The 24,700-nt window shown below is 65.1% G+C and overlaps 1 protein-coding gene across 2 annotated transcripts in view; it reads right to left on the reverse strand.

Annotated features, from left to right (window-relative positions):
* AGPAT3 (1-acylglycerol-3-phosphate O-acyltransferase 3) overlaps positions 1-24,700 on the reverse strand; it is a 71,940-nt gene that overhangs the window by 11,733 nt on the left and 35,507 nt on the right. The window contains exon 1 of one of the 2 annotated variants that reach the window (XM_062204582.1): positions 23,362-23,442. The exons of the other annotated variant lie outside the window; for it this stretch is intronic. The gene's annotated coding sequence lies outside the window, so the exon portion shown is untranslated. Of the gene's footprint in view, positions 1-23,361; positions 23,443-24,700 lie in introns of those variants that run through there. 2 annotated transcript variants of the gene reach the window in all.

The following is a 24,700-nucleotide window of genomic DNA, read 5'->3' on the forward strand; positions in this document are numbered from 1 at the left end:
AGCCCCTCACTCCCCTCCACCTCCAGGAAGCTGCCCTGGGGTCCCGTGTGAAGCCGCAGGTTGAGGGAAGGACCCTAACCTCGGCCCGCATGGTTCCCCGCCAGCCCCTCGGTGGGGGACAGGGAACAGGCCATGACCAGGACGACAGCGCCCACGGTTCCGGAGCTGAAGGAAGACCCTGGGTGGACACTCGCTGCCCCCACCTGTCCGGCAGAAGCTGGCCACCCCCAGCCACCAGCCTGCCCGGGCCTATGGAGCTGCTGCTGCCCGTCCCCGGGGGCCACTGAGGCCAGCGTTGTCCTGCCAGTCTCTGGACACTCCAGGCCAGAGTCGCCGCTGCACGCACAGCTCAGCTCTGTGCCTCCAGGTGAGCTCGGGACGCCTGGGGCACCTGCGGCCTGCTCACAGGCACAGTCTCCCCTTCCTGAGGCCTAGGCGTGGGCACCGGGTGGCTGTCCCGGCCACAGCCGGCTCTGACCAAGAGACCCAGGAGGGCAGGGCTGTCCCAGCCCCCCGGAGCCCAGGGTCGGGGCATGTGGCCAGCCCAGAAGCATCAGGGCCCCTAAGGCTCACGGACGGCGCATCAGCCGTGAGCCTGTGCCCCAGGGCCGCCAGTTCCACCAGTAGGGGGCGAGCACGGGCCTCTGAAGCCACCATCGATGAGGCACAGCTCACACGCAGCCCAGCTGCACACGCTGAGGTCACAGGGCATGGCCGGCACAGTGGGAGACGCTCCCATCCCAGCCGGTCCCACCCGCGGCCCAGCCACCCCGATCCCCTTCCCGGTGTCATGGACCATTTGCCTGGACACCCACAGTGTCCACCCAGCCAGGGCTCTGCTGCCGCCTCGCCGCACCCATGCTCTGAGCCCCGTGGCTGACGAGCAGTGGGCTGCCGGCCACATGCTAACTCGCCGCCACACAGCCTCGGGCAGGACAGCGTCAGGAAGGGGCCAGACTCGGCGGCCTCCACAGGCACCCGCTCACGCGCCACCTAAGGCAAGTTTTAAAGCCCAATGCGTCCCCAGTTTCAAGCTGACGTCTGCATCTTGTGCCCAAGGTCACGTGTGTCCTGACACGCTGCACACCGGACAGCTTCACAAGCAGAGCCACGGGGACCCGAGCCGCCCTGGCGCCCTCGCCTGCGGGGCTGACTGCCTATCCACTGAGGAGGCCACGCTCGCCTTTCGCCCCGGCCGGAGCACCCTCGCCCGCGGGCTGACTGCCTATCCACTGAGGAGGCCACGCTCGCCTTTTGCCCCGGCCCAGAAGCGAGGCCTCCAGGAGAGGCGGGTGAGGGCTCGGGCCAGTCAGGTACCAGGAGCACCGAGCACAGGCACCGGGCCGCCTGTCCTGCCTGGGTCACCCCTGGTTACAGGAGAGCGAGCACCCTTGGAATGGGACCACGGCAACAGGAAGTTAAAGACAGGGAGGGAGAGCACTGAGAACATGCCCACGTATGGCCTATGTGGGACATGGCCCATGGCCCACATGACAGGACCCATGGGACACAGCTCACGGACCGCGTGACAGGACCCACGTGGGGACACAGCCCATGACCCATGTGACAGGACCCACGTGAGGACACGGCACACACGGGGACTCAGCCCATGGCTCATGTGACAGGACCTACACAAGGACATGGCCCATGTAGGACACAGCACACGTGAGAACACAGACACGGCCCATGCAGGACACAGCACATGTGAGGACATGGCCCACATAGGACACAGGCCACGAGGACACGGCACATATGAGGACACAGCACATGAGACAACACAGCCCATGCAGGACACAACACATGTAAGCATACGGCGCACACAGGACACAGCCCATGAGAGGGCCGAGGAGGAGCCCGCCAGGTCCCCACCTTCTCCTGGGACTGCGGCCCCAGGACCTCCGCCACCCACAGCCTCCCAGGGTGCACTCTGATGCGGGAACCCAGCAAGCTCACGGCCCTGCTCACAGCAGCCAGGCCCCTACCAAGTCCTCTGCCCGGTGGCCCTGCTCCCCAGTAGCCCAGGCATGCCAACTCCCGGGTCACCCCCTACCCCCGTGCCCACCGCAGACGCCCATGCTTGGCGCTTCGGCTCTGCTTCCTTAGGCCGGCCGGGCAGAGGGTCTGACCTGCAGGCTGTCCCGGCACTGTCTCCCACAGAGGGGGCAGCGGGGGGCACTGGCAAAGCCCCCGCCGGGCCCTGGCTTCCCGCTGCAGACAGAGGCGCCTGTGTTCTCCTTGTGGTCGGCATCATCCCCTCACCACGCATGCCCACAGCAGGCTTGCCCTGCACAGGGAAGGGGCACGACGTCCAGGGAGCAGGTGCACCCACCCCATGGCCTCCCACGGCCCCACCCCAGTGGCCTGTAGGAGAGCAGGGCCAGCCCTCAGCAGGCAGCGGCCAGTGAAGGAAAAGACTGAGATGCACTTGAGGGGCCACGTCCAATGCCACGGAACAGAGACCTCCCAGCTCCACGTGGACCACCACACTCCAGACCCCAGTCCATGACGAGAACCTGCAGTGGCTCCCACCCTCCCTACTCTGGCCCTCCTGCCTCCCATCCATCCCTCTCTCACACTCCCACCTACCATCTGCCCACCCACCGTCTACCCATCCATCTACACACCTACCCACCCATCTACCCATCTGTCTACACACCATCTACCATTTGTCTACACATCCACCTACCAGCTACCCAATCCCTTGTCTACCCATCTGTCCACACACCTACCCACTTGTCTACCCATCTGTCTACACATCTACCTGCCCATCTACCCATCTACCCATCTGTGTGCACACCATCTACCCATCTGTCTACACACCTACCCACTTGACTACCCATCTGTTTACACACTTACCCACCCATCTACCCATCTGTCTACACATCTACTCACTTGTCTACCCATCTGTCTACACACCTACCCACCCATCTACCCATCTATGCATCTGTCTACACACCTACCATCTACCATCTATTCATATCCACCCACCCATCTACCCATCTATGCATCTGTCTACACACCTACCATCTACCATCTATTCATATCCACCCACCCAGATACCCATCTGTCTACACACCATCTACCATCTGTCTACACACCATCTACCATCTGTCTACACATCCACCTACCAGCTACCCAATCCCTTGTCTACCCATCTGTCTACACACCTACCCACCCACCCATCTACCCATCTGTCTACACATCTACCCACTTGTCTACCCATCTGTCTACACACCTACCCGCCCATCTACCCATCTGTCTACACACCTACCCGCCCATTTACCCATCTGTCTACACACCTACCTGCCCATCTACCCATCTGTCTACACATCTACCTGCCCATCTACCCATCTGTCTACACACCTACCATCTACCATCTATCCATATCCACCCACCCAGCTACCCGTTTATACATCCACCTACCCATCTACCTGTCTGTCTACACATCTACACACCCATCTACCCATCTACCCACTCATCCATCCATCTATCTACACATCCACCTACCAGCTACCCACCCGTCTACCCACCCATCTACACATCTACCCCCTTGTCTACCCATCTGTCTACACATCCACCCACCCAGATACCCATCTATCCAACTGTCTACACATCCACCTACCAGCTACCCATCTGTCTACACACCCACCCTCCCCCCCACTAACCAGTCCTTGGCACCTTGGCTGAAGCCCGTGTGTGCAGACGGGAAAGGCTGTGCTGGCTGACCGGCCAGGCAGGGACAGGATGAGGCCTGGCTTGGGACTCCCATGTGGACAGCTCTGCCTCCCCTAGGACACATGTGTGCACGTAGCTCCCTGTATCCAGCTCCTCTGAGGTGCCCGAGGGGCTGAGGGAGGCAGGCATGGGCGGGCACCCTCAGAGCCGGTGCAGGAGGGGTGCAGGAGCAGGACTGGGGGAGCAGGGGGGGAAGGGCTGGGGGGAGCAGGGCTGGGCGGGCAGAGCTGGGGGGAGCAGCACTGGGGGGCAGGCTGGGAGGGCGCCCTCGGAGCCTGTGCATGTGGGCTGGGGGAGCAGGCTCCAGACCCAGGCCTCTCAGTGACATCACGTGTGAAGCCACAATGCAGGCCAAGTCCCACTCTAGGGAGCAGGGAGTGCGGTGGATGGAGCTCGACCACAATCTGAGGCTTGAGGGGCCGCCCTCGGCACTCGGGTCCCGCACAAAACACACATGTGCTCAGCCCACGCAGCACTCATCCCGAAACGTGCCAGCAGGAGCCACGCACAGGGAGCCAAGGGGCAGGGCTGACCCTGGGCAGGCGGGACGGCGATGGCCGCCACTTCCCCACCTCCCCAGGCAGCTGACCGAGCAGCACCAGCACTGCCGGGCTCCCGCTCCCACCACACTCGTGGCTACTGAGCACCACGGGTCAGAGGCCACTTGGGGAGGGGCCCTGGAGGGCGCAGGGGGTATGGAGTGAGGCCCCCGGTCTTCCTCACAGAGCGAACCCTGGCAGTAGGGGGACGGGAGGCGGGCTAGGCAGGCCCCGATCTCCAAGGCACCCACCTAGCCCCACGTCTCCGAGCTCTGGACTCTGTCCCCTCCTGGGTGTTCTGGAGGTTCTGCCGGCCCGAGTAGTATGGTGTTGGCGTGGGAGCTGCAGGGTCTGGAAAGCCCCGGCCGGTGACTGCACAATAGGCCAGTGACAGGTCCCTGGGGCTGTGGGCACACAGGGCTCCACACACCCGGCACCACCATGCAGGGCTGCAGAGCAGGGCCAGGGGACCATGCTCCCAACCACACAATGCACATGCGTACACACACATTCAGACCCACCTATACACACACATGCAGAGACCCATCTACACACACTCACGTCCACATACATAGAGACTCACATATACACATTAATATACACACATGTGCAGAGACCCACCTACACACACGCACATACACACACATTCAGACCCACCTATACACACACACGTGCAGAGACCCACCTACACACACTCACGTCCACATACATGCAGACTGACGTATACACATGAATATACACACATGCACAGAGACCCACCTACACACATGCACACTCATGTGCCGCTCATGCACAAGACCCACCTACACTCAGCTGCTCATTTAGATTCATGTATACAGATTCACAGGCATACACGCATGTGCTGCACGTATGTGCAGAGACCCAGCTACACACATACACATGCTGTGCACACGGGACTGATGTGCACCAATGCAGAGGCCCACCTATACACACACATGTGCAGACGCACCTACACACATGCATGCATGCACACAGGTGTTGTACACGTGTAGAGACCACCTGTGCACATGCACACACACACAGCAATGGCTCTGTGGCCTGCTACATTGTTTGCGTGTGACTTCTCCTGAGCCTGGTGCTAAGGACATGTTACTCTGAGGGGTGCTGCCAGCTGCCAATCACTCATCACACTGGTCACCCCCACCTCTGGCCACTGTCCCAGTTGGGGGGTGCTCAGTGCCCCCCCCAGCAACAGGAACAAAGCCTCAGGCTCATGACCCTCCTGGTGATGGGGCCTTGGCTCCCTGGGGTGGCCGGCTGATGGGGCCAGCAGGGACGGACGATCAAGGTGAGGGCAGGGTGTGGGCCGTAGTCTCCCTGGGGCCACCGGCAGGGCCCAGGCTGGGGACATGTCCTCAGACACCCCGTACAGCTCCCAACCTAGGACCCCCCCCAGCCTCTGGGGGAGGTGCTGACCATGTGGCAGGGACGGCTCCTCCCCGAGGGGTCAGCGAGGAAGTCCCAGGCCTGGAGTGGACACTGGGTCCACGGCTCCTGAGCCGCCCCATGCTGCCCGTCTCTCTCCCATGCCCCTTTCTTCTGCTTTCCCCACTTCCCAAAGTCTGGTCTGCGATCCGCCCTCTGTAGCCAGGCCCTCGGCCCTGGCGGGGGTGCAGGGTGGCACCGACCTCTGGGCTGTCTGCCCGGCCAGGCCCGGCCCTCTGTGCCTTTGTGGGGAACGAGCCTCCTCCGGTCTCCCCACGCAGTGAGAGCTCACGTGGTCTACACCCGCGGCCCTGCCTTTCTTGCTCCTCTCCCCTGCTCCCGCTCGGCTGGCACCAGCCAGGACCGCGCGGCCGCGCTGCCAAGCAGGTGGAAGGTCAGGGGCCCGGGCGCCTCCTGCTGCAGGCTCACATCCACAGCGGCTACAGCGGGGCAAAGGCAGGAAATCCTGATGCCACGGAGACCCCCGCCCCAGGCAGCCCCCAGACCCCCTGCTGCGACGCCCCGGGGCCAAGCCTTGACCGGCAGTGCCAGTTCCGGCCTCTCAGACACGGCGGCCACGCCGGACGTCACCCTCGCCACCTTCACACAGACTCTCACCGGCCCTCAGCTGCCCCAGCACCGCGTCCTGGCCACTCGTGTTTCCACGGAGGGGCCCCCGGGGAGGGTCAGGGAGGCGGGGGGAGTGCAGCACCACGGCGGCCGGGACACCAAGCCCTGCAAAGCTCCTCTGTACCAAGAGCGCCAGAGCTGGCCACACACACAGGACAAAGGTGGCACACAGATGGGGGGGCTCCGAGCGGTGGATGAGGCTGGAGCTGCGCCCCGCCCTGCCCCCATACAGCAGGCGCTCAATGAAGGCTGCAGGGCAGGGAGAGTGCCCCAACGGCTCCAGGGACCGCCCAACCCCAATCCCAGCACCCAAGGGGGACCGTGGGCAGCCGTGGCCACAGGGCTGGGCCCCCTCTCGGGCAGTCTTCGTAGGTGCACAGAGCCTGGCTGGTGCTGGCTCCCGTCTGTCAGCCGACTGACACCCGCCAGGCAGGACCACGGAGCCACCACGGCCTCCCTACGTCCCCAGGTCAGCACTAGAACCAGGACGAGGGCAGACGGAAGGGCTGCCCTCCCTCTCCCCGCTGCGGCCGCCCGTGAGCGCTGGACAGAGGCCCCACTAGCCTCGGTGGTCTCCACCCTGGGCCCAGCAGCCAGCCAGGCGCCCAGTGTCTCTGTCACCCCCACCACGGCCCTCCAGACAAAACTGGATGGGCACAGACTGCATGAAGCTCAGCTTCTAGAACCTTCCAGTCCCTGGCGCCGGCACAGCTGAAGGCCCCGTGGGGGACATGTCCATCATCTGAAGATGCCCCTCCCCCGTCACCCATGTTGCCATCCAGCCCTGGAAGGTAGCAAGTTCACTTCTGCCAGCTACCGAGGAAGCCAAAGGCCACGTCCTCCCTGCTGCCAGGCGGGCTGGGCCCCGGCTCAGGCCCCCGAGGGCGCGGGAGGGAGGGGCTGCGCGGGGCACACGCAGGCTCCTGGGAGGAGGCGGCGTCACAGAGGTCGCCTGCTGTGAACGGCGGGGCTCAGGGCTTGGCGGCGCGTCCTGTGTTCCGTGTCCCCGGCTTACACAGTCACGGGGGTGCGGGCAGCCGGGGCCTTCGCGGCAGGCGGAGGTGGAAAGGCCGCCCGCCAATGCTTCTTCACGGGTCCCTGGCGGTGACACACGCGTCACGAGGGGCCACCCCCCTGCTGACACGCAGCTCCGTGCCCACGGCGAGCACGCAGCTGGCCCTCATGGGCACGGAGCCCCAGGGAGCCACGGCGGCCAGCTGATCTGCCACTCTCACATCAGGGCTCTCCTCGGACGGAAGGAGACACAGTCGGGGGGAGCTCGTGGCCGGCAAGGACACTCGGGGTTCCGGAACGTTCGGGAGCCCTGCCCATGCGCTCCACCACCTGAACCCGTCTTTCAGAAGTGCCGGCAGCTCTGACCCGAAACACGCCTAAAACATGCCTAAACACGCCTAAAACATGCCAGCACTCCATCCCTAAGCCGCTGGAGCTGCTGCTGCCTTCCGACTGGCACGTGGTCCGAGGGCCTCCTGCTGGTCCACACCCAGCACAGCCGCCCCTCCCCCACCACGAGGCTCCGTGTTCTCCCCACGAGAGAGAGGGCCCCGCAAAGTCTCCACAGCTCCTGTGACTTAAAAGCCGCCTGGATTTCGAGATCCTTTGCCCCAGAATGAACTGTTATCACCTGGGAGGTCCCCTGGGAGGCCCTCCCAGCCGCACTCCCAGCCTGGCGGGGCCCCATGGGAGCCGGGACGCCCACGAGCCAGGCCTGGTCACAGGACTTGGGCCCAGGGCTGAGAAAAGTCGACTCCGACTCCAGGACGCTGCGGCTGCCTGTCCCCCCCCTGCCCCCAGCGCTACGTCCTCAGCGCTGTCCCTGACCCCTGCCCAGCCGCCCGGGACGGCCCCTGGCCTGTCCTCCTCACCCCACGACCCCGAGGGCAAACGCAGCCCAGCAGAGCGAGCCAACAGAGAGGACGCAGCCGGCCCGCAGTGAGGAGCCCAGCGGAGCCCCGGACAACGGGGAGCCAGCCCGGCACTGTCAGGGACAAGGGACAGCAAACAACGGGGCGGGGCGGGGGGCCAGTATTGAAGACGGCGTGCGTTTCTTCTCAAAATACTTAAAAGCGAAGAAATGAGGATCATCAAATAAACAGGCTATGCAAATAAATCACGATCGAAACGCAAACCAGACTAACACGCGCGGTTGAGCGGCCCGGCCGGGCGCTGCTGGGCCCCGCCACCCACCAGGGAGACCGGCACGGGCTCCGGCTGCCGGCCTTGCCCATGGAATGAAAACACCCAAACGTCCCTGGGCTTTCAGGAGCCTGATTCTGCACAGCACACGCTGCGCGCTGTCAGCCCACGTCACTCCACGTCACTGCACGTCACGCCAATCAAGAGGCTTCTGTCCACACTGGGGCAACGGAGAGTCTAAGGAACGTGGTAAAGAAGCCGACGACGTGAGACGGCAATGCGACGGTTGCCCCCCCCCCAGCCAGGGCGGTGCCGGGAGCAGGCGCCAGGGCCGGGCACTAGGAAGCCACATCCCCTGGGCAGATGGCCTGACAGGTGCCCCACCCGCGGGGAAGCCCCCACTCCCCTCGCCGTCCTGACCACGGCAACACGTGGGCCACATGTGGCCCGCGAGCGGGCAGCGTCTCCGAGGAAGCAGACGCTGTTCTGTGAGTCGGCCACGCCAAAGGTGCCCGCAGGGCCCTGGTTCCACCAGGCCATCCCTCGGCGTGCACGGCAGCCGGCAGAGGCACAGGTGCTCCGTATGGGGGCCCAGGGGGCTGCCTGTCTGAGGAGGAGGACAGCCACTCCTCCCCGTCAGAGCCCCAGGGGCAGGAGGTCCCGACAGCCCCGCCCGCCTGAGCCGAGGGCCCCCCTCCCACCCCACCAGTTCCCACCTGTGACTCTGCTCCCAGGCCAGCACACAAAGGTGCTGTTTCCTCAACAAACAAGAGATCTTTGCTTGAGCCAAGCGTTTTCAAGCTGAGCGATTATCGCTGCATAATTAAGGCACTAAGCCCCACGGGACCCACCTGCCAGGGTCTCACGGGAACGCCGCCCCCCCGAGGCCCCCCCAAGGGCCTGAAGGAGCTCCACTCTCCCTCAGACTCACTCTTCCGAGCGGCCGACATCCCGGAGGTCTCCACAGCTGACACGCGTGTGCACGCACACACGTGCCGGTGACATGGAGGGGGCAGCTGGCTGAGCCGGAGGTCACAAAGCCCCATGGGACCCACCTGCCAGGGTCTCACGGGAACGCCGCCCCCCGAGGCCCCCCCAAGGGCCTGAAGGAGCTCCACTCTCCCTCAGACTCACTCTTCCGAGCGGCCGACATCCCGGAGGTCTCCACAGCTGACACGTGTGTGCACGCACACACGTGCCGGTGACATGGAGGGGGCAGCTGGCTGAGCCGGAGGTCACAAAGCCCCATGGGACCCACCTGCCAGGGTCTCACGGGAACGCCGCCCCCCCGAGGCCCCCCCAAGGGCCTGAAGGAGCTCCACTCTCCCTCAGACTCACTCTTCCGAGCGGCCGACATCCCGGAGGTCTCCACAGCTGACACGCGTGTGCACGCACACACGTGCCGGTGACATGGAGGGGGCAGCTGGCTGAGCCGGAGGTCACAAAGCCCCATGGGACCCACCTGCCAGGGTCTCACGGGAACGCCGCCCCCCGAGGTCCCCCCAAGGGCCTGAAGGAGCTCCACTCTCCCTCAGACTCACTCTTCCGAGCGGCCGACATCCCGGAGGTCTCCACAGCTGACACGCGTGTGCACGCACACACGTGCCGGTGACATGGAGGGGGCAGCTGGCTGAGCCGGAGGTCACAAAGCCCCAGGCCCTGCCCGTGTCACTTCATCCTCTCCCAGGACACCATGTTTTGAACCGGGACCCGGGGAAGGTCGCCATGCAAACATGTGTGTGAACATGTGTGTGGACATATGTATGTGAACGTGACTATGTCACATAAACGTGTGTGAATACATGTGAGTGTGTAAATGACTATTTATGTGACTGTGGTGTCACAGATGCACACGTGTCCATGAATGTGCACATGAACGTGTCATAAAGCTCCCAGAAGGCGGTGCCGGAGGCACCTGCTCCCCCCTGGGAGCCCCTCCCGCTGCCTCCCTTCTCTCTCTGGCTCCAGTGCTCTAACTACACCCACACGTGTGTGTGTGCGTGTGTACACACGCGTGTCCGTCTCACCTGTTAAATACACTCCACCTCTGTGCGCACCCCCGTGTGCCTGTGCTGATAGAGCTTCTGAAGGCCTGGATTTAAACTGGACCCCACTGCTCACGGGGTGGGGCTGGCTCTGACTGCTCACTCCCATCACGGGGTGGGGGCTGACCCCGCCCACTCCCACCAGCCGCACCTTTATTCCCTCCCACGCCCGTGTCCAGGTCGCCCTGCAAGTGTCCGTGGATCCGTACACAGACAGGCAGAGGTGCAAACGGCGCCAGGGCCAGGCTGGCCTGTGACCCTCCCAGCACCCAGCAGTAACAGTCGCACGGACCCTGCTCAGGTCCCCCGGGTGCGGGTGCCTCGGCTCACGGGGACAGCAGGAGGCACTGCTCTGATAGGAACCCCCCACTTTCAGACCCACCATCTGCAGCCCTGCCCCACAGCACCCCCTTGGGGGTCCCCAAGGGACGGAGCACAGAGAGGAGGGGGCAGACGCCAAGCCCCGCCCCACCCTCCGGCTCACCAGTAGAAGTAGTAGGCCAGGGCCGCGGCCAGCAGGGCCGAGCAGAGCCCTGCGAAGAGGCAGGTGGAGGAGCCGGCCAGCATCTTGCCCTCTGTCCCAGAGGCTTCTCGGAGTCGTGGGGAGCAGCCTGGAGGACGGGCAGGTGCCAGCCTCCGGCCAGAAGGATCCGGAAGATAGTTCAAGGACAGGGATTAGCCCAGGCCCACACCTGCTCAGCACAGCGTAGGACACGGGCGGCCAGGGCCCGTGCACCGGAGGAGCCGGGCCAGCCCACCCCGCGGGCTCCCCTGGGCACCCACTGAGCCGCTAAGCCAGTAAGCGGCTTTTCCAGAAGCTGCTACCAACAGGCAGTCACGGGGCGGGCCAGGGCGCAGGTCAGCGGGCCCCGCCCAGAGGACCCCAGGAGGCAGACCCCACGCTCAGCCGGGGCTGGAAAGACCCCGAGGCCCTGGGGAGGCACAGACTCCGGCAGGAGGCACCCAGGCCCCGGGGGCCCTGCACCCCTCGCCCCTCCCCGAGGAGAGCCCAGACGCCCAGCCCAGCGCACCGAGGACGCCCCCGCGTCTCCCCAGCCGGAAACCGTGCATCTGAAGTGTGTGGGTTCAAAGGCACAGAGAAAACAGGCTGAACCCGTGGGGTCACTCGGCTGGCCGGGAACGGGAGCCCGTGGGGTCACTCGGCCGGCCGGGAACGGGAGCTCGCGGGTCAGTGCCTTCTCCTCCAGGGAATGAGGCCAGGACAAGGCCCAAGTCTCAGCTGCAGGCCGCTCCCCACGGTGTCCACCCGCGCTGCCTGGGCACGGCTGCCCACGGAGCTGTGGACCGCAGGGCCCTGCTCACGCCCCCTCCCCCACCACACGCCTGCTGAGAACCGGGGACCGGGTTAGCTCCTGGCAAGGGCAGACCCCGCGCGGCCACTCCCGAGCCCTGGCCCTCGGCACCGTCATCAGCCGTGAAGCAGGCGTGAGCTGCCACACGGGGACGGACCCCCGGTCACACGGCAGCCTCCCAGCCCTGCCAGAGCCCTGCGAGACGTGGGGCGGGGGGGGACTCAGCCCCTGACGAGCACCCCACACGCAGCGTCGGGTGGACAGCAGCCCCGGCAGGTGCAGCTCCAGGGCCCTGAGTGGGCACAGCTGCTGTTGGGCAGGAAGTTAGAAATCAGCCTGTGTGTGCGAGAGGGGCCTCGGGAGCAGCCCAAGTCCTGCCCAGACCCTGCTAACTTCCGGGTTTCCCGCCCCCAAGGAAAGCTCCCGGGAGAATTCTCTCCTCTGCACAGCCTGGGGCAGTGAGACGTCACATCCTCCAAGCTCTGCCCGGCCAGGGCAGTCAGACAACACAGCAGCAAACCCCAGGGAGGGGCTTCCTGATGGTCGCTCAGCAAACCCGCGTCCCAGGAAGGATGAGACCCGTTCCCAGTCCTGGCTGGAGAGGCGCCCGCTCTGACGGAGGCCCTGCCCCAGCAGCCCTGCCACCTGGCTTCCACTGCTCGGTCTCACGCCCAGTCCTTTCTTGCATGAAGACGAGAACCCCACACCACTCATCTCCGCGCACGGCGCTGGCCGAGGGGGGCAGCAAAAAGATCCCACCCTGCCCTGCCATCGGCCTTCCCCACATGGAGACATCGCGATGGCCACCAGGCCAACGGTGAGACCAAGAGTGGCAGGGCAGAGGGGGCCTGGTCCAGCCTGGCCCAGCACGGGCCGACAGCAGGGCCGGCAGAGCCCAAGCACTCCCTGGCCCAGTCAGCTCCAATCGGATCCTGCACCGGGAGCCGCGTGGTCTCACACATGTCAACGGGGGACCCGATGCCTGGCGGGTTAAGCTTCTGCTTGCTTAAGGTGCTAGCATCCCACATGGGCACCAGTTCAAGTCCCGGCTGCTCCAGTTCCCACCCAGCTCCCTGCTACGGCACTTGGGGAAGCAGTGCAGGATGGCCCAAGTGCCCGAGGCCCTGCACCCATGTGGGAGCCCTGGACGGAGTTCCAGGCCCCTGGCTTCAGCCTGGCCATGCAGCCATCCAGGAAGTGAGCCAGCATTTTATTACCTAAAATAATCTCAGAAACAAACCCCCAACACGGCCGCAGGCACTGGCTGACTGGCAGCACCTCCAGGGAGGAGGCTCGGCAGGACCCGAGAACCACGCGGTGCCACCCGTGAGCCACCGTGAGCTCTCCCTGAGAGCGGCCAGTGCCCCACGTCCGGGGGAGCTGGCGTGAGCGTGCCGACCCGGATCCTGACCCAGGGCACAGCCAGCGTCTCTGGGGTCCCTGTGGGGCTGCACTCCAGGCTCAGCCTCTGTAGCGAGGCCTGTGTCACAACCGGGAGACCTTGTGAGGACGACGCAGGCTGGTGTTGCTGCACCAGGGCCCGGGCCCATGAGTCCCGCCACTCCCTTCGATCCTGGCTTGGCCACTCTGCAGAGCCCCGGTGCCCCTGGCAAGCGCTGCCCTGTGGGACCTCATCCCGATGCCCAGGTAGCCTTTTAGCTGCCTGTGGTGCGCAGCAGGGGGCACTGCTCGTGGGACGAAGAAAGCCCTGCTGCGTGTGGCCTGGCTCCCCGTGGGCTGGCTCCTCGTGGGCTGGCTCCCCGTGGCCTGGCTCCTCGTGGCCTGGCTCCTTGTGGGCTGGCTCCCTGTGGCCTGGCTCCCCGTGGGCTGGCTCCCCGTGGCCTGGCTCCTCGTGGCCTGGCTCCTTGTGGGCTGGCTCCCCGTGGCCTGGATCCTCGTGGCCAGCAGGTCCATTCCTCCGCCCTCGCACACCCAGCATCTGGGGAGTAAAAGCTTAAAACTGGGCCACAGGCTGGTGTTGTGGCCATCTGGGAGAGACTTAGTAGATGGAAGACCCCTCCCTGTCTCTCCCTCCCTGCCTCCCTCCCTCTCTCTCCCTCCCTCCCTCCCTCCCTCCCTCTCCCTCCCTCCCTCCCTCTCTCTCTCCCTCCCTCCCTCCCTCCCTCCCTCCCTCTCTCTCTGTAACTCCATCCTTTAAATAAATAAAACAAAGACTGGGCCAGTCTCTTCTACCCTCCCTGCCCTGACCTCAGTGGTGTCTGGAGAGGCCCGAGGCCCCCCATTCTGAGACCCTCCCTGTTGGCTCCCATGATGAACAGGAAGTGCCCCCTCCCAGCTGTGTGCAGGGAGGGACCCGGGCAGCAGAGGTCCCACTTGACCCGGGCGCCCTGGCTCCGCGGTGTGGGTCAGTGGCTTCCGCCCCCCGCCTGCTTCCCGCTGCGCACGTCACCTCTCGGCCACTGCTGCTCCACACCCGGCCACGGCCCAGGACCCTGACAACACAGCGGGAGCTGTCTGTGGCCTCCCAGCCAGGGCAGCCCCCTCCGGTCCCAGGAGCACAGACCCCCCCACGTGGCTCAGCACCCACAGTTCCCTGAGGCCACGCCCCCTTGCTTTCTCTTGTTTCCTGCACCGCACCTGCCGTGGCTCGCTGTAACCGGCGGGGTGGCCCGGGCAGTGTCCTGGTTGCTGGCTCCCCTCCAGCACACTGCCCCTGCCTCTGAGCCGGGCACAGTGATGCACCTGCGCCAACAGGTCATGGTTCAGCCGAGCAGGCGCTGCAGCGAGGGGCCCAGGACGGCGGCCGACAGTGCGACTCCCGAAACCAGCGCTCGATGGGCGGCAAACGGAGACGAATGGGGTTCCTTGCTTTGAAAGTTTCCGCTCCACAGAGGAAACCACAGGATGAAGAAACAGGAGGTGTCTGCGGGCCGCGCGTCCGAGCCGGGCTGACCCCCCAAGCACTCGAGGGCTGGGCGGCTGCAGGGCTGCTCACGAAAAGGCACACACGGGGTCTCAACAGGCGGCAGGGAAAGCAACGCTCACACCACCGGCAAAGCGCAAATCAAAACCAGAGCGAGGGGCAGTGGGTGGAGCCAGCACCCAGATGCCGGCACCCTGGATCGCGTGCCAATCCTGCTCCGCTTCTGATCCAGCTCCCTGCCGTGCACCCTGGGGGCAGTGGGTGCCTTGGGTCCCTGACTCCCACATGGGAGACCCGATGGGGTCCCAGGGTCCTGGCTTCGGCTTGGCCCAGTCCTGGCTGTTGCGGGCATTTGGGGAGTGAATCAGCAGATGGGAGAGATTGATCGATCAATCAATCTCTCTCTCTCTCTCAAGTAAGAAAAAAAAAATGCTTTTTAAATGAAAGCCCCCAGTAAGACGTCTCCCGGCTCCTGTGAGAATGGCTGTCGAGAAAAATTAAGGATACCACGTGCTGGCGAGGACACGGACGACCAGGAACCCTGCCCACACGGAGGGGAGGATGTCGGTGCGACCACGGTGGGGATGGGCGTGGAGGGTCCTGGGAGAACCGGAGACAGAGCCCCCCATGGCCCGCGAGGCCACCGTGGCACACCCGCCTGTCGGGAGGCACCGAGCCGACTCCTTGCCACACACATGCCCACCGCTGACCTGTGACCCATGGCTCCACGGACAGACCCAGCCCACACGAAGTGAGGCCAGCTGGGCACTCGCACACAGCCCGGGCCCTCCTACACGTGTGGGCGCAGGGCCGTGGCTCAGAGGAGACGTCCATCCGAGTTGGCCTGGAGCCGGTGACGGAAACAGCCACTCAGAGTCCATGTTTAACGTGCTCACCACGAGCGTGCCGCACGCGGCTGAGCTGGTGGGCGTTAAGGGGCTTGGCTCAACCCCACAGATGCACCGGAGCACGGCCTGTCCATCAAAGGCAAGTAACGGAGACCTGCCAGTCTTCCCCAGGCCAGAGGAGCCCACAGGGGCGCTGGGGCTCAGACCCGCCCCACCCCCGCCACACAAACCGGGCATTCGGGATCTTGCTGCTACGCAGTTGGAAATGACGGTCGGCAGCGCATTTTGCCAAAATCCCCTTGCAACGGTGCTTCTGGTGAGGGGGTGGGGCCCGGCCACACCAGGACACCGGGCGGTCAGCGAATCAGAGTGCCCTTGGGGCAGGCGCTCGGCTCCATCAAACCCAGGACAGAGTCGGGGGCCTGGGACCCTGTGTGCGCGCCACCACCAGAGGGGATGACGGCGAGCCGACCCCAGGCCCCAACGGGCGGGCGCCACTCACTCACCCCAAATCCCCTGCTTGTGCAACTCATGCAGGGGCCAGGAAAAGAAGTCGAGTGGAGTGGGTCCTAAAGTGTGAAGTGAAGCGTGGGGGTGGGGGTGGGGGAGGGGAGGTTGCACGGAGGCGCCCAGGGCTGCGCTGTGGGCTCCAGGGACAGCCTCAGCGCCCACGGGGATGAGCCCCCTGCAGCCTCCGGAGAACCTCAGTGCCCAGCCCGCCCGGCCCACCCCAGCCCAGCCTGCCCCAGCCCCTGCGCTGGCCTTGCACACTCCCTTCCCAGAGCTCCTCTCTCCCAGCCTCCGGGCAGCCTGTTCTCACTGCTCACCTGGCCCAGGTGTGCACGGGTCCCCCTGCCTTCCCCTTGCCCCACACAGGGGCCACAGCCCACCCTTCCTGCCAGCCCAGCCCCGACCTCTCCCGGTCAGGACTTCAGCCTCTCTCTCTCTCTCTGTTCCATACATTCTAACGATGCCCCACCCCAATAAACCTCGCGACTTGGCTGACCACTGCTCCCTGTCTCACGACTGAATTCTTTCTTGTGCAAAGACGAGCACCTACCCCACCCGTCTCTGGTGACAGCTCCCCACACCCTGCCCACCTCACAGGACCCCTGGCAGCCCCAGGGCCCCTGGCTCCGCCCCCCGCCAGGCTGAGGGTCCCAGGGCAGCAGCCCTCCCTGCCACAGCCTCCGCAGCAAAGCTGCCATGGATACCGGCGTTCCCAGGTCTCCCCGACACCCCGCGCCCTCGGCTGTGCCCACAGACCATTCTGCACCTGCGCACGGCTGGCGCCTCCGTCACCCACAGCCCAGGTCTGTGCACGGAGGAGGCTGACGAGCCCCCCGGGAACGCCCCGTGCGCCAGCTGTTGTTCATCCACATTTAGCTCAGACGGTCACGAGGCCGGCTGCAGGGGCAGGGTCGGCCAGGGGCCAGCCCTAGAACCTGGCTCCGCACCTGGGTCCCGGCGGCGGCTCCTGTGACACCAGGAGGTTCTCACGCGTCCCCTGTGTGCTGTCCACGCTGGCACGGCTCAGCTCTGAGGCCCTGGCTCCGGCGACGTCTGCTCCTCTCCCACGTCTTTGAGGAGCGAGTGACACAAGGAAGGCAAAACGCACTCCGGAGCAAGTGCAGACGTGGTGGAGAGGCCGGGAGCCGGCGTCTCGGGGACGCTGGCACAATGTCCTTCCAACCCACAGGGGACACGGGACGGGTTACTATGCAAACCAAACACAGCGTAAACAGCCAAGGCACGGGCCCAGGCCCCGGCCAAACCTGCCGCCGTGTGCACAGCTTCGCTTCCCATGGCGTCTGCGAAGGCTGCAGGGAGACGCGCCCTGGCACCCCGGGCGCCCACCGAGGACGGGGCTCCAGGGGGAAGACGCAGGGCCAGCAGCATGGCCCCCTGCCCTGGGGCTGGGAGCACACGTGCTCTCAGTGCTGCCTGGCTGGGGGCTGTTTCCTCGGTCACATGGCCGCCACAGAGGTGCGAGGATGGCGGGCACCGTGGGCACGTTCTGTGTGCCGCTGCTGGCCGGCTCCCAGGGGTGAGGACCCCAGCTGGAAACTCATCCCAGAGGGGAAATCCTACACGGAAAGCAGAGCTTCAGATGCTGCTGTAACAGCCACGTGGACTCATGGAATCCACGGGAATCCACGGGAATCCGCGTGGACTCATGAAATCCACGGGAATCCGCGTGGACTCATGGAATCCACGGGAATCCGCGTGCCCTGCTCCTGGCATCTCAACGCAAAGCCGCTCTGAAACTCCCATGGAGCCTCGAGCAAGGCCGCGCACAGCAAGCGGGGGCTCCGGCCCGGGCAGCACCGCCCAGAGCTCTCTACTTGCTCTTGCGACTCTCCTAACGCGGGGGCCTCCACGCACAACATCCTTCCTGGGACGAGCACTGAGCCCATGGGCGTGGCCTTCTCCCATCCTAGGCGTGGACCCTCATGGCATGGCCCAGCCCCTTCATGTTCAGCTCGAACCTGAACCCCTCCCTGCCCGTCAGCGAGGGGGTCCTGTTGGCTCCTGCTGCGTCCAGTGGCCTCGGCAGTGGCCCTGCCCAGAAGCAGCAGGCCCAGGCAGGCACCACCTGCACCGGCCCCTGCGCCCACTCTAGACTGTCGCAAGCAGCAGCAGGAGGCCGGGCCGGGGGCCTGCCCCGGCTGTCCACAGTGGCACACTGGGCACCCGCACGCCTGCAGGCTCCGTTTCATACTGAGGCGCACAGAGGTTCAATCAGCAGAGCACCCAGGCCATGGGCACCCATCAACAGCAACTGTATCCTAGCAACAGGCCCACCTCTCCGCCAGCGCCCACACTCATGTTCCACCTGCTGGTTCTCTCCCCAAATGCCTCCAACAGCCAGGGCTGGGCCAGGCCCATGCCAGGAGCCAGGGTGGGTGACGGGCACCCCCCACCGTCTCAAGGGCGCACATCAGCAAGGAGCTGGACTGCAAACATGGACAGGTGTCACTCCCAGGCCTTCTTATGTGGGAGACAAGCTTAACCCATGAGAGTTACAGGGAGAGAGGTCTTCCATCTCCTGGTTCACTCCTCAAATGGCCACAAGGGTCAGGGCTGGGCCAGGCTGAACCCAAGAGCCAGGAGCCTCCTCCAGGTCTCCCACGTGGGTGCAGGGGCCCAAGGACTTGGGCCATCCTCCACTGCTTTCCCAGGTGCATCAACAGGGAGCTGGATCAGATGTGGAGCAGCAGGGACTCGAACCAGCACCCATATGGGATGCCGGGGGCCTAGGTGGTAGCTTTGCTGGCTATGTCACAGCACCGGCCCCTTCTTTCATGAACTTTTAAAAATACCTCAAATGCATGGATTTCAAAAGATATTTTTTAAAAGGGCATTTTTGGGGTTTATCTACATGGCGTCTCCAAGGAGCACCAGGTGGCAGAAGCAGCGCGACACTGAAGGGACCCTTGGAGGACGCGGCCACTGGGTGGATGTCGGCCGTCTGGGGAGAACCGAGCAGGGCGCCGTCCGTCTGTCCATCCGTCCTCACACACACCCTGCCTCCGTCCTCATGGGGACAGCGTAGAGAAGCACTATGGCACCTCGGCCAAGGCCCCAGCGAGTCTCCCACCAGGATGAAGCTGGCTTCCCAGGAACTGTGGGAGGTGCCGTGGCCCTGGCGTGGAACCACACACCCGTCACACACACTGCCACAGCAGGCGACCCGGACCCCCGTCCCCTGCCCCTGCCGGCTGCTTCTGTCGGGGACACCGCTGCTTAGGTGCTTCCTGTCGACGGCTCCCGTGCGAGGCCCTGGACGGAGTTCCTGGCTCTCGGCTGTGGCCTGGCCTTGCCTTGGTCGTTGTGGGCACTCGGGGACTGACCCGTGGATAGAAGCTCTCTCTCAGGGGCCGGTGCTGTGGCTCACTTGGTTAATCCTCCACCTGCGGTACCAGCATCCCATATGGGCACCGGGTTCTGGTCCCGGTTGCTCCTCTTCCAGTCCAGCTCTCTGCTGTGGCCCAGAAGTGCAGTGGAGGATGGCCCAAGTGCTTGGGCCCTGCACCTGCATGGGAGACCAGGAAGAAGCTCCTGGCTCCTGGCTTCGGATCAGCGCAGTGCGCCAGCTATAAGGGCCATTTAAGGAGTGAACCAACGGAAGGAAGCCCTTTCTCTCTGTCTCTCTCTCTCACTGTCTAACTCTATCTATCAAAAAAAAAAAAAAAAAAAAAAGCTCTCTGTCTCTTGATCTGTTTCTCTCTTGCTCTGCCTTTCAAATAAAAATACAGAAAGCAAAACAGAACAAAACAAAAAGCCACTGGCCGTCCTCAAAAACACCACGTTGTTCGGGTAGCGAGGAGGTCAGCCCGTGTGTGCCACGGGGCCACGGAGAAAGCAGCATGGCCATGACCCCCGCAGCCTGCCGCCCACCCTCTCCCTGCCCGGCACCGCGGGGCCACCAGGCCCAGCATGCGCAGGCTGACCAGGTCCCGGGGGATTTTCGGGACTCCACCCCCCCACAATGTCCCAGAAGCAGCAGCAGGAGAGCCCCGCTCAGTCCATGGATCCAGTCTGGATGCAGGCGCGCTCTAGCCCCTCCCCGTCTCCCAGCCAGGCTCCCTGCGCCACGGAACAGCCCCTGCCCTCACGGTGACCTCCGCGGCCGCCAAAGCAGGACCGAGAACCCCGGCACAGCCAAGAGCTTCCTGAGAGCAGGCACTCAGCTCTGCACCTGCCCCGAAGCCTCGAGCCACACACCCACCTGTGCCGCCTGTGCCCTGCCTGTGTGCCACCTGTGCCCCGCCTGTTTCCCCACCTGTGCCCCGCCTGTGTGCCACCTGTGCCCCGCCTGTGCATCACCTGTGCCCCGCCTGTATCCCCACCTGTTTCCCCACCTGTGCCCCGCCTGTATCCCGTGTGCCCCGCCTGTGCCTCACCTGTATCCCCGCCTGTGCCCCACCTGTGCCCCGCCTATGCCCGCCTGTATCCCCACGTGTGCCCCGCCTGTGTGTCCTCTGTGCCCTGCCTGTGCCCCGCCTGTATCCCCACGTGTGACCCGCCTGTGCCCCGCCTGTGCCCTGCCTGTGCCCCGCCTGTATCTCCGCCTGTGCCCTACCTGTTTCCCCACCTGTGCCCCGCCTGTGCCCCACCTGTGTCCCCGCCTGTGCGCTGCCCATATGCTGGCCTGTGCCCCGCCTCTATCCCCGCCTGTGCCCCGCCCGTGTCCTTGTCCAGCAATCACACAGCTCAGAACCTGAAACGCTGCTTGGGAACACACAGAGGGAAGTGTGAAATCCGTTGCTGAAGATGGGTCTGCAGCCTTTCACAGTCTCTAAAGGAGAACCCTGTGAGGACCAAGTCCACCCGGAGGATGCAGAGCCAGTGCCCTGCCCGGGGGCCAGGAACAGGACCTCACGCTGAGGCCTGAGCGACCAGAGCACAGCAGAAACAAAATGTTCTTAAAACCAAGCACAGAAGCAGCCAGAGAACAGCAACATTAAATTTTAAAACCACCCAAGCTGACGGCCAGGAACCCAGGATGGAGGCCAGGGCGGTGCCGGGCCAGGCCCCAGTCCTGGCTGCCCGGTGCTCCCGAGCACGCTCCCTGCTGACACACACCCTGGCTGGAGGGCCTGGGTCCCCGCTGCCCGCAGGGGTCACCCAGATGGAGCTCCTGGCTCCTGGTTCTAACCTGGCCCAGCTCTGGCTGCCGCGGTCAGCTGGCGAGAACCAGCAGATGGAAGGTCTCTCTCTGTCTCACTTCCTCTGTCACTCTGCCTTGCAAGTAAATAAATAATCTATTTAAAAAGTACAAAGAACATGAGCACCAACAGCGGCAGGAAGGGGCCCCTGCCCGGCCACCCTCCCCTCCACCCCTGTCCTGGGCGGGGTCCAGCTGCCACCCAGCCTCCCAAGCCCTGGGGGCTGGAGAAGGGTCCCTCACTGGGGGGCTAGGGGAGGTGCAGAGAGGTCTGCAGCTCATCTAGGGGTCAGCTGGCAGGCAGGAGGGGGCGCAGCCGTGGTGGGGGCGTCCCTGGGTGCCACCGTGCGGAGGTATAGCCTGCTGGGGGCTCAGCACCGGGTCTGCTCCTGGCACCTGGGGACGCGCATCTTGTCTCTGAATGGCCACATCCCTGGTGGAGGTGTCTCTTCACATGGCCCTCTCAGTTTGGTGCGTGGCTGCTGGCCAAGCCAATGCCGCGGAGAGCCTGGAGCGCACCGAGAGTGAGGCGGCATCCCCCCCACCGTGGGCTAATGCCTCGGGGGCTGTCTAGTGGACACAGGAAGCCCGGGAAAGCCCACAAGGGGAGGGGCAGCTCCAGACTGCGCAGAAAACAAGCGCAGGCGAGCGGGGGCATGGGGCACGCCCAGGGGTCCCGGAGCCCACGTCCTGCTCACTGCACCAGAGCCGCTGAGAGCTCGGACAGGTGGGGGGGAGGGGCTGGGTCCTGAGCCTCCCGGCTCTCCTGCCTGCTGACCGCCGGACGCACACTCCGAGGGTGCAGACCGCGGATGCTGAGTGCAGTGCCAGGTGCAGGCTGGTCCCCAAGGCTCCTGCTGGCATCAGCTTCCCCGGAGCCCCACCCAGGCACCCCCCCTCCCCGGTGCACCCCCATGGGCGCTCACACAGGGCTGAGGCACGGCTTGGCCCCTGCACCTGCACCACCGCCATGCCTGCTCCCCGACACACCGGGGCAGGCCCACACGGGGGGGGGGTGTTTCTGCAGCCCCGCCCCCACGACGGCTCCCAGGAGACGGCGATCCAGCCTCTGAGGTGGAAGGGACAGGTCCCCACGTCTGCTAGGGACAACTGCTGGGCAGGCCCCCAGCAGCGGCTTCTCCTGCAAGGTCTCGGTAACTGGCGATCAACCTCAGTCTGAAATGCTCAGTGAAGATTCTAGAAACAACGCCGAAGTGTTAAACAGCTCTCACCATGTCGCACTGCTTAGCTGCTCTTCCTTAGTAGCTGTTGCTACGAATCTCCCTGCGCCTCATCCGTAACTTTGTAACGGACCAGGAAACGGCTGGAGAACCACGGGCGAGCCCAGCCCCGCCTCCTGTGGAAGAAGCCCGCCCGCAGGAAGTCTCTTGCCAGAGGCATGGAGACGGCGCCCGGGGAGGCCCGGGAGGAAGTGCTCACCCAGCACAGCCAGCAGAGAGCCCGCCCACCGACGGCATCAGCCAGCTGGCTCCAGCACGCGGCCGGGTTTCACAACCAGCAGGGAACACAGCGAAAGGCGACTGTGTCGCAAGTGGGCGTCCCCGGGGAACACTGCAGGCAGCAGCACCGCCCACGGGGCAGCAGCCGCCAGCACCAGCCTCCCACAGCACGGCCGATCCAGAGGCAGAGGCGAGCAGGGAGATGGGACTCACGGTGACAATGCCGTCCACCCAACCCCGCACACACCAAGTGGGCAGAACTGCTCGCAACGTGAGCCACGACGCCAGCCACGCTGCCAGCCATGACCAGACAGACGCCCACGCCGCTCTTCTCGGTGTGCGGCCCCCTGCTCTGTGTGGCTGGACACCACGGGCCTGGGGACCACCCAGGGAGAACAGGGCTGACCCCTGATGGCGCAGCTGCTCCGGCCTCGTGGGCCATCAGAGCGCTCTGGGAACAGACCCAGCTGAGAGCCGACACTGGGTTCTCTCTGCCTGGAAGCTCGGGGGGGGGGGGGGGGGAGTCCGAGCCACAGAACAGGCAGAACCTGCAGACACGGTGGCATCGGGGACGGATGCCCCAGACCCACCAGGAAAGGCACCAGGCTCTGTGGACAACGGCTCCACCCTTACCTGTGGCCGCCCCAGACCTGAGGAGCAGGTGCGTCCCAGCAGGGAAGCCAGCGACGGAGGAGGGACAGCGGCCGGGCAGCTTTTATTCCCCCTGGGCCCCTCCCAGGCTGGGAGGTGCAGGAGGCAGGCACCCCGCTGACTACGTCTGCCTTCTGTCCCACGCGGTGCCGGCATGGCCTGGAGCAACCTGCAGGTGCCCGACAGTGCCTGTGGCTGCCCAGGGCCCTGACCGCCCACACCTGCTGGGCCAGCACCCAGCAGGGAAGAGAGGCCTGAGCAGGCGCCGTGCGTCCTCTGGTTCCCTTTCACCGAGTCTGCACACAGGACCTGGCCAGCACCTGCTCGGAGACCCAAGCTTCACCAGGCACCACTGGAGGGGCGGGGCAGAGGGGGAACCCCGGGCGTCTATCCTGACAAACCGCGACGTGCTGGGGGAGCTGCCGCCGGCCTCCTAACCCACGCCCCGGGCCCAGCCACCGAGGTGAGCAGGAGGCCACGCGTGGCTGAGGGGAGAGCTGAGAGCGCACTGCCCCCAACGCCTGCAGGCACTCAAGGGAGACTCACTGTGCGCGCCTGGGGGCATTCTGGCCTCACCCTGGGGCTGCCGGACCCCTCCTCACACACCTGGCTCTGTCCCAGAGACACCCTCCCTGTCTGACCATCTTCCTACAGTGGCAGGAAGCCCCCCCGCCCCCCACAGTGGCACTCGGACTCTGACCCCAGGTCTGACCCAGGAGCATGGCCCAGGTCACGCACACGCAGCCTGCACAGCCCAAGTGAACCTGTTCCGGGAATCGGTTCACATCCATCGATCAATCATGCCCTGGCAGCCGGCCTGGGGCTCAGAGGAGACGCAGGACCCCTGGGGAGGCCCAGGGCTCACGTGGTCAGCAGTCTACGGGGTCTTCTCCTCCCCCACAACTGGCTGTTACCAGACCAGCACAAAGCTCAGACGTCCTCCTGTGCCGGGTGCGTGAGCCCTGAGGGGCTGGGTTCCAGCTCCTGCCAGGTGGGGGGCGGGGGTGCAGGAGCCCCTCACGGAACCCCAAGCAGACCACTCAGAGGGCTCTCCAGCTTCGCTCCGCACCTGTGACCTGGTCCCCTGCGCTACACCAGGGAGCCCCATTCTGGCTGCTGGGAGGCGGACAAGTGGAGCTGGGCTGAGACACGGCCAGCAGCCTCCGCACCGGGCCCCGTCTGCACCCGGCAGGCAGGAAGTCAGGACCAGCTCCGTGGGTGCCGGGCGCCTGGCGAAGGAGGCAGCACCACGCGGGCAGCCCAGTTCCCACCACAAGGCCCCGCCCAGCCCGACAACCTCCAGGGGGTCCCAGCCTCCCCC

This window comes from Lepus europaeus, chromosome 2 (genome assembly GCF_033115175.1).
Source record: "Lepus europaeus isolate LE1 chromosome 2, mLepTim1.pri, whole genome shotgun sequence".
In the NCBI taxonomy this organism is placed as follows: Eukaryota; Metazoa; Chordata; class Mammalia; order Lagomorpha; family Leporidae; genus Lepus; species Lepus europaeus.